The sequence below is a fragment of the Medicago sativa genome, chromosome 2, assembly GCF_051527215.1.
Source record: "Medicago sativa cultivar Bolivia chromosome 2, Bolivia_mono, whole genome shotgun sequence".
NCBI classification, from domain to species: domain Eukaryota; kingdom Viridiplantae; phylum Streptophyta; class Magnoliopsida; order Fabales; family Fabaceae; genus Medicago; species Medicago sativa.
In genome coordinates, this window is record NC_140750.1 from 54,434,560 (window position 1) to 54,451,818 (window position 17,259).

Consider the following 17,259-nt stretch of genomic DNA (forward strand, 5'->3'; position numbering starts at 1 on the left):
AAATTGACCTAGTCTGGGGGAGAGAGCAGCCCTCCGTTTTACTATATGATGAGTAACTTTACAAAAGACATATCAATGGGTTACAAGAATAAGTCTCCCGCCTAATTCTACCGAAAACCCCAATCTCTTCTCGTGACCAAGAGACTCAATCCTAATAGTGTTTCCCAAGGTGAATCAACCCTCAAACCTAGTGTTTGTTGCCAAGAGACAAACTCTATACAAACCCTTGTTTTTTTGTTGCCTTTCTAAACCTTTGTTTCAGTCCCCTCTATCTCAAGGTTTACTCTGATACAAAGTATATATTTATAGTAAAAGAATCCTCAATAAAACTGGAACAAATCTAGGCCCGAAATATGTTTCTGTTTTATTTCCTACTGTCAAAATCGGCCACCGATAATTTACAAACCAAAGGCCAAAAAACAGAGTTGAAAATCGGCCACTGTGCCCTGAAAATCGGCTACCGATTTTCTGCTTCCAGAATTCCAATTTTGAGTCACTTTCACAACAATGGGTCTCATATAAAGTGGTGAAATTCACATGAATTTCACCTAACATGATACCAAATATTAGAGAAATTGTTAGAAATAGAGTATTTATAGCATTTCTATACGATGCAATTATCCTATTTTGTTTCTCATCCTGAGCAACAAAAGAGTCCAAATAGTTTAGTATGTGGAACCTCCTCCCTTGTTTCTCTTTTATAAAAATTGAATTGAATCTCAATTGTTCATACTTTAGTTATCACTTAACAAATGAACTTGCAAACAAATGGAGAAGTTCTATAGGATTGTACTACCATGTCCTTGATTTCTAAGGAGACATGAACATATGTCTGGATGATGAACGTAGGCTGTGCGATTGGAGCGTGATTAACGGCCGAGATGATTCTCATGTTGAGACATCATCTTGTGCTGTAGATGATCGTTCTCTGACAAACATTGTTTGGGGGTGGTCACAAGGTGCTCTTACAGACCGGACCAACGTAGAGAGATAAGCTCTCTTATCTCTCTTCACCCTCACCTGAACTTTCTGTCTACCACCACCTTATCTCCTCCTCTCTTTGCTCTTTCAACATCCAAACTCTTCTGCCTAGATGTAGTTGTTCGTGTCGGTGGTGCGATCGGCGGAGCTCCGTCGCATCACCACCTCAAACACCCCTTTTGGGGTTTTTTAAGTAATCATCGGTGACCCCTTTGCCGCCGGTTGTTTTATCTTGGTTTTCGGGTGTCAAACATTAATTACGTTTGAAACTTTTTAACCTTTGATATCTCATTTTTTCTTGGGAAGGGAAAAAACAAGCAAAACCCTTGAGAATCGAGGTCCGGGAGTTGTTTTCGCTACGGGAAGGTGTTAGGCACCCATAACGACTATAGTATCCTATAGGAACCGTCTTTATTTTCTACGCGCGCGCTTTATTTTTAAATGCTATTTAAAAAATGTTATTTACACCTAAGAGTTTACTAAGTGAAGAATTGGAGGGAGAAGAATGTGTTTGAATTTTTATTTTATTTGAATTGAAGGAATTTTGATTCCTTGCCTACGTACCCTTTTAAGGGATCAAATCCACCGTAGTTCTCTTCCAAAAAATGTTTTTGTTTTTGTTGGTTGATTTTAAGTTTGAAAATTGGAATTTTGAAGAATGGAGATTGAGAGGCCTTAAAGGCATGAGATTTTAAGAAAAAGTGAGGTTTGATTAGTTATTTTGAAAAAAGGGTCAAGTATGATTAATTTTCATTGAAATTTGATTAAGAAAATAAAAGAGAAAATGCAAAGGAGTTTTGACTCCTATATTTTTTGGAAAAGGTTTTCAAGTGATGTTGTTCAAGTTTTTTGGAAAATTGATTTGTCTAAGTGTAAATCCTAAGCATTCATCTAAACATGCAATCCTAAACATACATCTAAACATGCATATCCTAGCCATACATCTAAAAATATCTATGTGATGTGTGTGCATGTGTCGGTGCTTGTGTCGGTGTACATCATTAGAGTCCATTGTCCTTTACATCATTGGCCTAGATACATTCTATGGTCTTGCAAGAATTTAAAGCATCAAGACAATTACAAAATCCCTAGATATTACATACTAAGTCTTTAAAGCTATAGAGATGAAGTGGGAGGAGGAATGCTTATGAATGAGTGAAATATGAAATGAAATGGTTAGTAGAATAAGGCATAATAGCATGAAAATTATAAGCAAAAGGAACATTAAACAAAGTAGCAAGATCTTGTCAAAAAGGTGACTAAACTCTTATCAAGATGTACCTAAAATTGATCATAATAACAAGACAAGTGTATGACCTATGTCCCCCATATCATGACAATGTTCAAAGATTTTTATCACAATCAAAAATAGGAGAAATTATAAGGACACATTCAAGTCAAGAATCATAATATATTTTAGGCATATTTGGCATTTAATTTTCCACATAACTTGCAACACAAGTAATTGACAAATCACACTCACAAACAGTAAAAACCAAGATACAAATTAGTGGCAAGCACATCACAAGGTTACACAACAAGCACATGCATCAATTGGACAAAAAATCATACCAAAACATAGCAAAAATTTGCAAGAGTTTAACAAGAAAGCCATCCAAAACACAAGCTACATCATATGCATTTTTTATTCATTTTAACATGTAAAGTAATCACAAAAAAAACCAAGAAACACATTAAAATCACATAGGAATTTTTTAGCAAAGTTTTGGACATGTAAGGGTGCAAATAGCAAGAAACAGCATGCAAAATAGCAAGAAACACACAAAAAAACTAAAGTCTGCGCAGACCTAAGCCCAAGCCCACACCTGCATGGATCCTGGATCATCCGAATGTATCAGAGACGTTGGATTGATCCAGGATCTGGAACCCTAGATCAGACGGTGACAATCAAGGTCCAGGACGAACCAGACTGGTTCAGGTGAACCGGTCTGGTTCACTCCCCTATAAAAGCATGAGGACCGGTCCAACATTCATTCTTCACTCCCCTTTCTCTCTCTACATTGCAAACTTCTCTCCCTTCTCTCTAGACTTCTGGTCATCTTCTCCGGCGGGTTTCACCGCCGCCGGCGAAGATTCCGACGCCGGAAACCTAACCAACACTCAAACTCACCAAAACTCCTCGATCTAAAGCTTTTCACCGTTTATTTTTCAATCTAAACACGAATCAAACACCAGAAATCACCAAAAAAGCCTAGATCTATGTAGATCGGAACTCAAACTTTACGGTTTTAGGTTTTTGAAACGTCTTCCTAACTTCTTGAAACGAGGCTCTGATCTATGCTATTTCCTACGCTGATTATGGATTTGAACTCTGATTTTGTAAATAAACGGTGAATCTTCATGATTTTACATTTTAGGGTTTCGGTTTCAATCTTTTTCAAATCTTTTCAAGGTTTTCAGTTCGATTCACCGTTTTTTTTCAACTACGAACCTTCGATGATGATTATAACCGAAAACGAGAAGGTTTTTATGTGTTTACCTGAATTTGATTGGAGACTCGAACGAATAGATCCTTGCGAAGGCTTCTGGTGAGTCCTTGAACTGAAAATAAATCATTTATTCTCTTCTTCTTCTTCACCGGTCTGATTCTGCTTCGATTCCTCTTCTTCTCACTATTTCGTCTCTGTGATCGTTTGAGTTTGTCACTTTTGTGATGAATTCAAGCTTGAATTGCAGAAATTTGGATTCGATGATGATGATTTCTCAAGAAATCTCTGAGAATCAACACTAATTTGTTGAGTTTTTGTTCAATTGATACGATTAGGGTTTATGTGTTCTTGAGTTTCTGGAGAATTGGGGAAAAACGGTTACGATTTGATCTTTGGAAAAGAGAGAGAGAAAGTTGAATTGTGTTTGTGGTGATTTGGCACGTTGTGATTGATTTTGTTACTGCACATTGATGAGTTGGCTATTTATAGGCTGCCATGTGGGTTTGTGGTCCTGTGAAATTGTGACACCTGGATTTGAACTTGTGAGAAATTCGGCCTTGCTGGATATTGATGAAAGGACCTTTCTGCAAAATTAAAAATTACAAGGACTAATCTGCAAAATAATAAAAAAAAAGACTAAACATAAAACTGGACAAAATATGGACTGTTCTGCAATTATGAAAATTTAGGGGACTAAAAAATGTAAAATTTTAAAGAGAAGAGAAGAATAAAAAAAAGGACCTAAACGCAATTTTTTCACACTTTAAGGACTAATATGCAAAAAAGACTAAAAATTAATTAAAATTGGTAATTTGGAAAAAACTTAAAGTGAAACAACAATAAAAAACACAAAAAAGGACTAAAATGAACCAACTACTTAAATGAGGTACTTCAAAGTAACCTCTCTCTGCCAAAATTTCACGTGAAATGACCAAAATGCCCCTAGGGACTAAACTGACTCTGATGCAATTTTAAAATGGTTTTTTTACAGGGAATTAAAGCAAGAGTTTATTCAGACAAATTGAAAAGACTCAGAGACAATTTTAAGAGATTAAACAGAGCTTTGGCACTGGAAATGACTAAAATGCCCCTAGGGGCTAAACTAACTCAAAATGACTTCAACTGTGATTTTTAAAATGGATCTTGACATGAGATTGAAACAAAGGCCTATTCAGACCAATTGACAGGACTCAAACAATTTTTCAAAGATTGAAAGAAATTTTAACATAGGAAATGACTAAAATGCCCTTTTTCATGACTTTTGCAAATAACATTGAAATAAGATGTAGAGGAAGGTGCAATTGATCAAGGACAAATTCAAATGACTTGGAATGCAAGAAAAGAAGAATTGAGCTAGTATTTTTAGGTCCAAAATTAGAGTATAACAGCTGCCCCTATTTAAGTTTCTTTGTCCGGAGAGTCAAGAGACGAAGTCTTTGATTTGACTGGACGAAGACACTTAAATATTAACATTTGCACTGTTTTTTGACATAAAAATACGCTCTCAGAGTTTCAAAATGTGAATGTCATGCAACGTTTTGATTATGAATGCAAGACGAACGAACTGGAGTCTACAGAGCATGCCCTATCACTGGGGATTTAGGTAGACATTGACAGGGTAGACAAACCAGGGGACAAAAGATAGGTACAAGCTGTTCTTTGGATCGAACTCGCCACTTGACCATGGAATACAAACAAAAGATGGGTACAAGCTGTTCTCTGGATCGAACTTGCCGCTTGACTGGGAATAGAAATACAAGACAGGTACAAGCTGTTCTTTGGATCGAACTTGGCACTTGACCGGAGACATAGTCATATAGGAAGATACAAGCTGTTCTTTGGATCGAACTTGTCGCTTGATTGAAGATACAAACAGGTAGGCAGGTACAAACTGTTCTTTGGGTCGAACATGCTACTTGACCTGGAGGCATAGACAAAAGGATGATACAAGCTGTTCTTTGGATCGAACTTGCTGCTTGACCAGTATCACAACATGTAGGTTGGTGCAAACTGTTCTTTTGGATCGAACTTGCCGTTTGACCGATAACAAAAGATAAGCAGGGTACAAACTGTTCTTCGGATCGAACTTGCCGTTTGACCGGAAACATAGGCATATAAGCAGGTACAAGCTGTTCTTTGGATCGAACTAGCACTTGACCAATAACAAGACATATAGCAAGATACATTGAAGGTTTGATTTAGCAAGATACAAATTGAGGGTAGACTGACATTGATTTGATTTGAAGATAGACATGACCATTATTGTTGGCCCAAAAGCAAATTGAGAGTGAATTAGCATTGATTGAGACATTGAATTGAATTGAAAGTTGATATTGAAAGAGACATTGGAAGTTGAAAATAGTCAGAGACATAGATATAGACATGGTGTTGAATTGAGAGTTTAACAGAGACATAGACGTAGACATTGAATTGGAGAGTTGAAATTGAGTTGAATTGGAAATTGAAATTGAATTGAATTGAAAGTTGAGATTGAACTGAATCGAAAGTGAAGATTGAGTTGAATTGAAAGTGAAGATTGAGAATGCAATATGTATGTATGGTATAACAAGATTATTAAGTGTATGAGCACGTAAAATGCATGATTATGCATGTATGAATGCTTGAAATGCATGATTGGTTTGTAGTTTGACAAAGAAGTTTCACAGAGACAGAAAAAACATTGGAAGATTGGGCACGTAGTAGCTCATGATATAACATATGCATAGGGAAATCCCCTTTGGAGAGACCGTCGTTGAAAGACGTATCAAAACCATGGCTGAGGGCAATAGAAACTTATAGAGAAGGGACTTTTGGAAGATTCTTGGATACAGGTCGCCGTTGTTAGGCGTGTCAGTGCTGGGTAAACGTTGGATGTTCGCATCTATGGTCAATGCTTTTCAATATTTCATTCTTTCTTTTTTCATTTTTCAATCCCATTTTTGCCTGAACCGCCCTTTCGGGTTTTCGATTCACCGGGAATAGATTCTTTTCACTGCCCCATTTTTGTCTGAATTGCCTTCATAGGTTGTCAATCAGCGGGGTGCTCATTTTTGCCTAAGTCGCCCTTTCGGGTTTTCAACTTAGCGAGCTTTTTATTTTATGTTTTTTTTTTTCAAATTTCATTCTGTTTTTTCATTCTTGCCATTGACCACATATCATCCTGGGGAGTAACCTGCTCGTAACATGTGTTGATATGGACATTGATATACATTTATTCATGCATGTTTCACTGGAATGTACCCTATTGCTTAGGTTTGCTTTCAAAATAGACAGGAAAAGATTCTTCAATTTTCAAAAATGTTCGTTTCATACATTGACATTATCAAATAGAAAGAAATTTTTTTGTATATAGTATTGAAAATAGAAAGAAAAAGTAGAGTCTCAAACAAAAGCACAGGCTCAAATTGATGTAGAAGAGTGAGGGTCAGCCAAAGGCATGACTTCACGGATTTACAAAGCTTGGAAAATGGTAGTTTTATTGGTTGGTGGTACATTGAACACGATGACCGCTACATTTCATAGAAATTTTGAATTCACAAGTACAGAAGCTTCTGATGAAGACGATCATTGACAGTTGTAGATGCCCCAAGGGGTGATGGTGGTTTGCCAGATATAGTTACTTGTCTTTTATTATCAATCTCATTTTTGCATGAACCGCCCTTTCGGGTTTTCAGCTCATCGAGACGCCCATTCATGCCTGAGTTGCGTACAATCTCAGCGAGCTTTTTCATATTCTTTTTTGTCCCTAACTTTTGCCTGGATCGCCCTTTCGGGTTTTCGATCCATCGGGAAGCGCATTTTTGCCTAGGCCGCCCTTTCGGGTTTTCGACCTACCACGCTGTTCTTTTCTTTTTAGACAAAGTATTTCTTGACTATATCGGCATTTACAGGATTCAGAAGTTCAACACCATCCATGTGTGTAAGGATCAAAGCACCACTAGAGAAAGCCTTCTTGACAACATAAGGACCTTCATAGTTAGGTGTCCACTTGCCCTTTGGGTCGGGTTGCTGGCTTATCCTTCTTTTCAATACAAGTTCGCCTTCCTTGAATTCTCGGGGTCGGACTTTCCTGTCAAAAGCATTCTTCATTCGGACTTGATACAACTGTCCATGAGCCATAGCATCCATACGTTTCTCTTCAATCAAATTCAACTGATCATACCGACTTTGACACCATTCAGCCTCAGTTAATTTTGCTTCCATGATCACTCGAAGAGATGGAATCTCCACTTCCAGAGGGAGAACTGCTTCCATACCATATACCAAAGAGAAAGGAGTTGCCCTAGTTGAATTGCGCACCGTAGTACGGTAACCATGCAAGGCAAACGGTAGCATCTCATGCCAGTCTTTGTAAGTAGTGACCATCTTCTGGACAATCTTCTTGATGTTCTTGTTAGCGGCCTTAACTGCACCATTCATCTGAGGTCTATAAGGAGAAGAGTTGGGATGTTCGATTTTGAATTCTTCACATAGGGCTTGCATCATGCTATTGTTCAGATTGGAACCATTGTCAGTGATGATCTTGTTGGGAACACCATATCGACAGATGATGTTATTCTTGATAAACTTGACAACGACTTGCTTGGTTACATTGGCATAGGAAGCAGCTTCAACCCATTTGGTGAAGTAATCAATTGCCACTAGAATGAAACGATGTCCATTGGAAGCCTTTGGTTTAGTTCTTCCGATCATATCAATGCCCCACATAGAGAAAGGCCATGGGGAAGAAATAACATTGAGAGCGTGTGGAGGCACATGGATCTTATCAGCATAAATTTGACATTTGTGGCATCTCTTGGCATGTCTGTAGCAGTCACGCTCCATGGTTATCCAGTAATAGCCGGCTCTTAACAGCTTTCTTGACATAGTGTGACCTGTAGCATGGGTCCCAAAGGTGCCATCATGTACATCATGCATCAATTTCTCAGCTTCTTGTTTGTCAACACATCTCAACAAGACCATATCATAGTTCCTCTTGTATAGGATTTCTCCGTCCAGAAGGAATCTGCTGGCCCATCTTCTCAGGGTCTTTTTATCCCTGTTGGAAGCACCAGGTGGATATTCATGATTTTGCAAGAACTGTTTGATATTATAGTACCAAGGTTTTCTATCATTCACATCTTCGTCAGCTTGATCCGGCATATTTTCAATAGTGAACACATGTGCGGGTCTATCCAGACGCTGCACCTTGATTACAGGCACGTCATTCCAGTGATTGACACGAAACATGGAAGACAAAGTAGCAAGAGCATCAGCCATCTGGTTTTCATCTCGAGGGATGTGGTGCAGCTCAACCTTGGTAAAGTATGTCAACAGATGTCTTGCATAGTCACGGTAAGGGATCAGCTTCTCATGATGAGTCTCCCATTCACCCTTTATCTGATTAATAACAAGTGCAGAATCTCCATAGATGTCAAGGTGCTTAATTCTCATATCAATGGCTTCTTCAATGCCCAAGATGCATGCTTCATATTCAGCTATGTTGTTCGTACATTCAAAATTTATTCGTGCAGTGAAAGGAATATGGTGCCCCTGCGGAGTTACAATAATGGCTCCAATTCCTTTACCATAAGCATTGACAACACCATCAAACACCAGTCCCCATTTGCTATTAGGATCTGGAACTTCATTGATCAGTGGTTCTTCACAGTCTTTCGCTTTTAGATACATAATCTCTTCATCAGGGAAATCAAACTTGATCGGCTGGTAATCATCAAGAGGTTGATAAGCAAGATGCTCAGCAAGGATGCTTCCTTTGATTGCTTTCTGAGCTTTGTACACAATATCGTATTCAGACAACAACATTTGCCAACGTGCAATCTTTCCAGTGACAGCAGGTTTCTCAAAGATGTACTTGATTGGATCCATTCGGGATATCAACCAAGTTGTATGATTCACCATATAATGACGCAGGCGTTTGGCAGCCCAAGCTAAAACACAACAAGTCTTCTCAAGCATTGTGTACCGAGTCTCACAGTCGGTGAATTTCTTGCTCAGATAGTAGATAGCATGTTCTTTCTTTCCAGTCTCGTCTTGTTGGCTGAGAACACAACCCACTGAATCATCTAACACTGACAGGTACATAATCAAAGGCCTTCCTTCCACTGGTGGGACAAGGATAGGTGGTTCTAACAGGTATTCTTTAATGCTATCGAAAGCTTCCTGGCATTCATCATTCCATACAACAGGCTGATTCTTTCTGAGCAATTTGAAAATTGGTCCACAGGTAGTAGTCATGTGAGATATGAATCTTGAAATATAATTCAGGCGTCCGAGGAAACCTCTGACTTGCTTTTCAGTTTGAAGGGCCGGCATTTCTCTGATGGCTCGGACTTTGTCAGGATCCACTTCAATGCCTTTTTGACTGACAATGAAGCCTAGCAACTTTCCAGATCTTACACCAAATCTGCACTTGTTAGGATTCAACCGCAGCTTGTACTTTCTTAATCTTTCAAACATCTTTTTCAAGTACACAACGTGCTGCTCTTCATCACTTGATTTCACAATCATATCATCAACATATACTTAAATCTCTTTGTGAATCATATCATGAAACAGAGTGGTCATACCCCTTTGATAGGTAGCACCGGCATTTATCAAGCCAAACGGCATCACTTTATAACAGAATGTTCCTCACGGAGTGATGAAGGACGTCTTTTCTCTATCTTCAGGAGACATTCATATCTGATTGTAACCTGAGAAACCATCCATGAAGGAGAACACTTTGGATTGAGCGGTACTGTCAACAAGCACATCAATATGAGGCAATGGGAAGTTATCTTTCGAACTGGCTTTATTCAGATCTCTGTAATCAACACACATTCGAACTTTCCCATCTTTCTTTGGTACTGGTACAATGTTGGCAATCCATTCAGGATATTCAGCTGTCATGAGGAAACCCGCATTAATTTGCTTCTGCACCTCAGCCTTGATCTTAAGAGCCATGTCTGGACGAGACCTTCTCAATTTTTGTTTGACAGGAGGACATTCAGGTCTTGTCGGTATCCGATGTTCCACGATCTTGGGATCTAGACCCGGCATATCTTCATAGGACCATGCAAAGACATCTGGATAATCATGGAGAAGCTGAGTAATCTTCTTTTTCACTTCTGGCTCAAGTGCAGCACCAATCTTGATTTCTCGCTTGTTCTCTTCAGTACCCAGGTTGATAAGCTCAATTTCTTCCTGGTGGGGCTGAATGGCTCTTCTTTCTTGCTCAAGCAGTCGAGTGATCTCATATGGTATTTCTTCATCATCTTCCTCATCTTCAGCTTCATATACAGGGAATTCAAAATTTGGAGGAACCATAGGGTCACTGTGTTCAACGGGTTTATTGTGGTTCAATCTGCATAATATGATTGGGATGATTTTAGAAAAATGTTTTTTCATGCAGATCTTTGAAATTAATAAGAAAATACAGATGTTTTGGTTTTTTCTGGCATTACCATTATTTCCAAGAAAAAGGCATTAAAAAGTAAAAAAAAACAAAGAGTCGCGGAAAAGACGACAACTTTTATTGATAACGGCAATGCCGAAACAAACATGCCCTTACAATGATATCACTTTCGCCTCGGGCAGAGCGAAAGGATTGTTATTTTGAAAACAAAGAAAAACATGAGCAACAAGACACATTACATGGAAGCATGCATGACTAAAGGAACATCAATTGCCTCCCAATTTCTCACAGTGCCTCCTAGTACAACAAATGTAGGCACATAACTACTCTCAGCAGCATCTTCAGCAATAGCATTGATAAACCCAGCACTGTAGAAAGTTCCAGTTGAAATGCCTGAGGTCGGGGAGAATCCAAGGCCCTCTTTAAGCTTGTTTTCCAAAATCTGTATCACCTTGCCCCAGCCAGCAGCTTGCCCTTCTTGAACAGCTTTCTGGGCGTCTTTCAATGAGGCCATACTAGCACTAGCCCTCCGGGGCTCTGCACCTTCAACAGTCAAGCCTTGAAATGACGTCCCTTCAGCAGACCCTGCTTCAACACAAGAGAAAGATGACACTTGGCTATCCAGATATGCTTCTTCACCATGTACAGTGACAAGCTTACCATTCCTCACAAACTTGAGTTTCTGATGTAGAGTAGAAGTTACTGCCCCAGCGTCGTAAATCCACGGTCTTCCGAGGAGACAACTGTAAGAAGCATTGATGTCCATGACCTGGAAAGTAATCTGAAATGTCTCAGGACCAATGGTAATTGGTAGATCTACCTCCCCAAGAACATCCTTGCGAGATCCGTCAAAAGCCTTAACCAGATAGCTGCTTCCCCTTAGAGAGAGTCCATGATGACTCAACTGTCTCAATGTGGACCCAGGCATTACATTTAAGGATGATCCAGTGTCCACCAGCACATTGGATATCATGTCAGACTTGCAGTGTACTGAGATATGCAGAGCCAAGTTGTGGTGTTTTCCTGCTTCGGGGAGCTCATCGTCACCAAACCCCAAGTTATTGCAAGCAGTAATGTTACCCACTATTCCATTGAACTGATCCACGGAGACTTCATGATCAACATAGGCCTGTTCCAGTACCTTCATCAACACTTTCCTGTGAGCTTCTGAGCTCAGGAGCAGAGACAAGATGGATATCTTTGACGGAGTTTGCAGCAGCTGGTCTACAATCTTATAATCGCTCTTTTTAATGAGCCTCAGAATTTCGTCCAAACTAGACTCTTCAATAGACTGGCCTGATGGGCCAGTGTTCTTGTTAATAGGAGGAGCAACTGGTGGAGTTATTGTAGCAACAGGTGTAACCACCTTCTTTTGGAACAAGGGTGGACGGACTTTTCCGCTTCTCAGAGCTGTAATTTCTCCCGCAACATTATCAACCGTAGCTGGGGATACCAGAGGCACTTCTATCCCATTCTCAATCAAGGTTGCATTGTACTTGTAAGGGATTGCTTTTGTAGAGGCATAAGATACCGGACCAGGTAACCTGATCACCAAAGGTTCAACATTCTTTGTCTGAGATGTACCTTCAGCCGGAGAATCATGGAACACTGGCACAATCACACAAACATCACTGGCAATCAAGTGCTTGTCATCCATCAGGCTCTGTATATCATCTTGCACCACACAACAACCCATAGGATTTTGAATACATTCTGAACAAGAAGCATGATCCTGATTAAACAAAGAAGCCTGGCAAAGTTTGACATGTAGCGGTACCAAGGGAGTAACAACATGACGGACATCCAACATGGGAACCTTTCTAGGAACAGGAACTCTTTCGAAAGCCTCGATCATGTTAACTGCAGCATGGTTTGGAAGTGGATTGTCAAGAACATGAGGAACACTATTTTCAAAAGTCAACCGTCCTCTGTCCATCAGGTCTTTTACAATATACTTCAGAGCATAACAACCCTCAACATCGTGGCCTTGAGTGCCCTGATGGAATTCACATGTGAGATCCTGTCGGAACCTGGGAGGCAATGGTGTAGGCGGAGGCTTGCCTGGTCTGGTGACGCAGTGGCCTTTAGCAAGTAGGGTTGGGAGCAGATCAGCATACCGCATTAGTATTGGTGGAAAATAAATCTTGGGTCGAGGACCCTGTTGCTGCTGCTGTTGCTGTTGAGCAGGAGGCTGTTGTTGTACTTGTTGAGCAATGGCAACTGGTGGTTGGCCTGGTGGCATAGGATATTGCTGGTAAAATGGCGGGAAGAAAGGATGTTGAGAGTATTGCATGTATTGGTAGGGCAGGGGCAAATGAGCAACAGCTGTAGACTGGTGACCCGATACCATCCCTACTTCGGATTCTTTCTTCTTATGGTGGCCATTACCATACTTCTTAGGTGCACTAGCTGAAGATTCTCCCTTTTCAAGAATAATGATACCCTATCTGACAGCCTCCTCTAGACGAGTTCCCATGGTAACCATATCGGAGAAATTATTTGGAGCAGAGACTATCATTCTTTCAACGTATTCCTTCTTCAGAGTTTTCAGGAATGTCTGGGTTAGCTCTTCCTCATCAAGCCGGGGAGAAACACGGGCAGCTGCCCCTCTCCATCTTTGAGCATATTCACGGAAGGTTTCATCTGACTTTTGAGAAAAAGACTTAAGAGAATCCCTATTCGGCTTCAAACGGGTGTTAAACTCGTAATGATTTTCAAAAGCAGCAGCAAGTTCCTCAAAAGTATGGATATTGTCTTTGCTCAAACCAGTGTACCAGTTTGCCGCATCTTCCATCAAGCTATCCTGGAAGCAATGGATCATCAGCGCATCATTATCTGCGTAGTTGGCCATCTTTCGGACGTACCGAATGACATGGCTATGTGGACAAGAAGTTCCATTGTATTTGTCAAAATCTGGCACTTTGAACTTCTTAGGAACCTCAAATCGGGATACTAAGCATAGATCACGAGCCTTAGCGGAAACACCGTCCCCACGGCTAGCTTTGACCTCACGGAGTTCTCCAGCTAACTCTCTTAACTGTCTTCTCATAGCTTCCATTATAGGGTCTTGTCCACGTGGAGTATCAACATCAATTACCTGTTGCACAGTGTGTACAACAGGGTCGGTAACAACAGTAGTCACTTGAGGCATAGAAGTAGGTGTAGTAGCAAAAGTTGTCACGGGAATCTGCCCTTGATTGCCAGTACCAGAAACACCAGCCGCAGTGTTAGGAGCATAGAAAGCTGGGAGTCCATAAGGATGTCCGTTTGGCATAACAAACCGAGCATCAGACATCACAGTAGATAGTGGGATAGATGGAATCACTTCAGTAGAAGCTGGAACAGATGTGGCTGGTTGTTCTTGTGCAGCCATCATAGTGGACATAGCGTCATGAGCCTTAGCCAAGTCTTCTTTCATAGCAGCCAATTCGGCACGGAGCTGAGCATTTTCTTCTTCAAAGTTAGCCATGTTTCTTCTCTTGTACAATCTTGTTTGATGAACTCTATCTGGTTGGTAAACCTTATGAGCACGAGCCACTTTTCAGACTGTGGCGGAAAAAACCAGGAGGCAATGAGCACGAGAAAAGTCTTTTGTGACCAATGAATGCACATGATGCATGAGATGTGTTAATGCATATGCAAAAAGACTTTTTTTTGTGTTATCGAAGGGTTTTAGACAAATTAGAAATTTGTAAACATTACTAAACAGTTGAAACATTAAAACCAGACAAAAGAATCAGACATCACAGAGTCTTACAAGATGATTCCCTTTGAAATACTAAGCCAAGGGATAGACTTTGAAATGTAAAACAACATAAACAACTGAAAATAACAACAGGAGATGGAAATCCTCAAGTATAGGAAGTAGAAGCATCATCCTCAGACTCAGACCCATAGCTGCAGTATCAGGCATAGAAGTTACGGGCACCCCTAGCCCTCTTGGAGTCCCTCATAAGCAACTTATCCTTTTCTTCAATTTCTTTCCTAGATTTAGCCAACTCTTTCTTCAGTGTCATCACCTCATGAGTCTTCTGTTCATCTTTTCCATCCAAAGTCATGATCAAGTTCTCAGCCTCATAGTATCTAGTCCTCCACTGATGCTTCTCTCGACTCTATATAGCTAGATGCTCCTGATACATCTCCTGAGTAGGTGGGAGTAGAGGCAAAGGCATGGTTGGAATAGATGCAGACACATATCTCATGGCGGGGTAAGGCATACCAATCTTCTCAGCTTGGTTTATCACCCACTGTGTATATGCCTCATGAGCAACACCGGACCTTACACCCATATGCTTCACCTCTTTCTTCCGAAGTTTGGACCAAGCCTCTATGAAATCCTCTCTTATTCCCGTGGGTGCATTGGAGTAGTGGAAGAAGTAAGGAGACGTAGCAAGATTGATGGGCTTTTCTTTTATCGGGAAACCAAATTGTCGCAAGGCGAGCTCCGGGTTATAGTTGATTCCACCCCGGGTACCAAGAAGAGGTACATTAAGAAAATTCCCACCACCGAAGATGATTTCCTTGACTCTAGCAGCGGAAGTGAGCCAAACCACTTCATTAGGGGTGGGAGTCATGATCCTTTGTGAAATAGACCAATTCTCTGGATTGTCATGGAAAGACTTCGGAAGGTGTGAAATAAACCACCTATAGAGGAGAGGTACACAACAAAGAATGTATCCACGACCAGTGAACCCTCGGATGTGAGCCTTAGTGACAAGATTCTTGGAGACATCGGTGGTCTTGAGATAAAGATCTTTAGCAATAACCAATGGAGTAGGAGGATTCTCAAGTCCCGCGAAGGGTACCCCCTTAGCAATAGGTAAACCTGTCAAGGAAGCATAAGCCTCTAAAGTAGGCACCAACTGAAAGTCGGGAAAAGTAAAGCACCGATACTCCCGATCATAGAATTGCACTAGAGTGTGCACAAGCTTCTCATCCACATTAGTCTGGAGAATAGTAAGTAAGGCCCCGTAACGATGTCGGAAACCATTCGGATCCTCGATCTTGAGTGCCAAATCTCTCAAACTAGCCAAATCCACTTCCTTGAACTTGTAGGACTTAGTCTTCCCCATTCCTACAATGTTTACAAATTCAATTTGTCTAAGCCCTTCGATAAAATGCATGGAAAAAGTTTATGCATGTATGCATGATTATGTTCAAGTTCGAAGAAAACATGGTGGGTTGAAGTTCAAAGTCGAGGAGTCATGGGTGGACACGGTGTCCGGTGAATCTAGGGCTTTGGATAATAGTAACCGGGTTCTAAAAAGGTTCCCAAGTTGCAACCTCTCCGACATATATCATGGTGCCACGAGACAACACTCGCTCCATGATTATCCGTAAGAAGGTCTAACTTGAGTGTAGTATCGCGTGACGACTAAAAATCGAGACAACACTCGGTTTAGCCTCCGCACTACATCCTAGAAAATGGCCATGGATGGGTTTGGTTATCTACGGTTCATAGCGTCATAGAACAATTAGAAGTAAAGTGCCTAAACGCGACAACACGCGCCGACAACATCACCCCCAAAATGCCTCAGCTATGTGGGATTGATCGCATAATCCAAAACACAAGGCAACCCCCGGAATGAATTGTCGATTATATCCCTCCTAAATCCTAAGTTCACTCAGCCCGGGTGTAGGACTTTTGATATTCTCACCCCACACGTTTGCAAGAATTTAAACATTTATTCACATAAGAAAGCAAGTAAAAGAAACAAGTAAAAAGAGCGCAAGCGTGGAAATAAAGACTAGGCGTAACTCTCGAATCTCCCCAGTGAAGTCGCCAGCTGTTTTATCTTGGTTTTCGGGTGTCAAACATTGATTACGTTTGAACCTTTTTAACCTTTGATATCTCATTTTTTCTTGGGAAGGGAAAAAACAAGCAAAACCCTTGAGAATCGAGGTCCGGGAGTTGTTTTCGCTACGGGAAGGTGTTAGGCACCCATAACGACTATAGTATCCTATAGGAACCGTCTTTATTTTCTACGCGCGCGCTTTATTTTTAAATGCTATTTAAAAAATGTTATTTACACCTAAAAGTTTACTAAGTGAAGAATTGGAGGGAGAAGAATGTGTTTGAATTTTTATTTTATTTGAATTGAAGGAATTTTGATTCCTTGCCTACGTACCCTTTTAAGGGATCAAATTCACCGTAGTTCTCTTCCAAAAAATGTTTTTGTTTTTGTTGGTTGATTTTAAGTTTGAAAATTGGAATTTTGAAGAATGGAGATTGAGAGGCCTTAAAGGCATGAGATTTTAAGAAAAAGTGAGGTTTGATTAGTTATTTTGAAAAAAGGGTCAAGTATGATTAATTTTCATTGAAATTTGATTAAGAAAATAAAAGAGAAAATGCAAAGGAGTTTTGACTCCTATATTTTTTGGAAAAGGTTTTCAAGTGATGTTGTTCAAGTTTTTTGGAAAATTGATTTGTCT

At 40.3% G+C, this 17,259-nt stretch overlaps 1 pseudogene; it reads left to right on the top strand.

The window, feature by feature from the left end:
- Nucleotides 1-748: 748 nt before the first annotated feature.
- LOC146948956 (small nucleolar RNA U3) lies at nt 749-974 on the top strand (annotated as a pseudogene).
- Nucleotides 975-17,259: the final 16,285 nt, after the last annotated feature.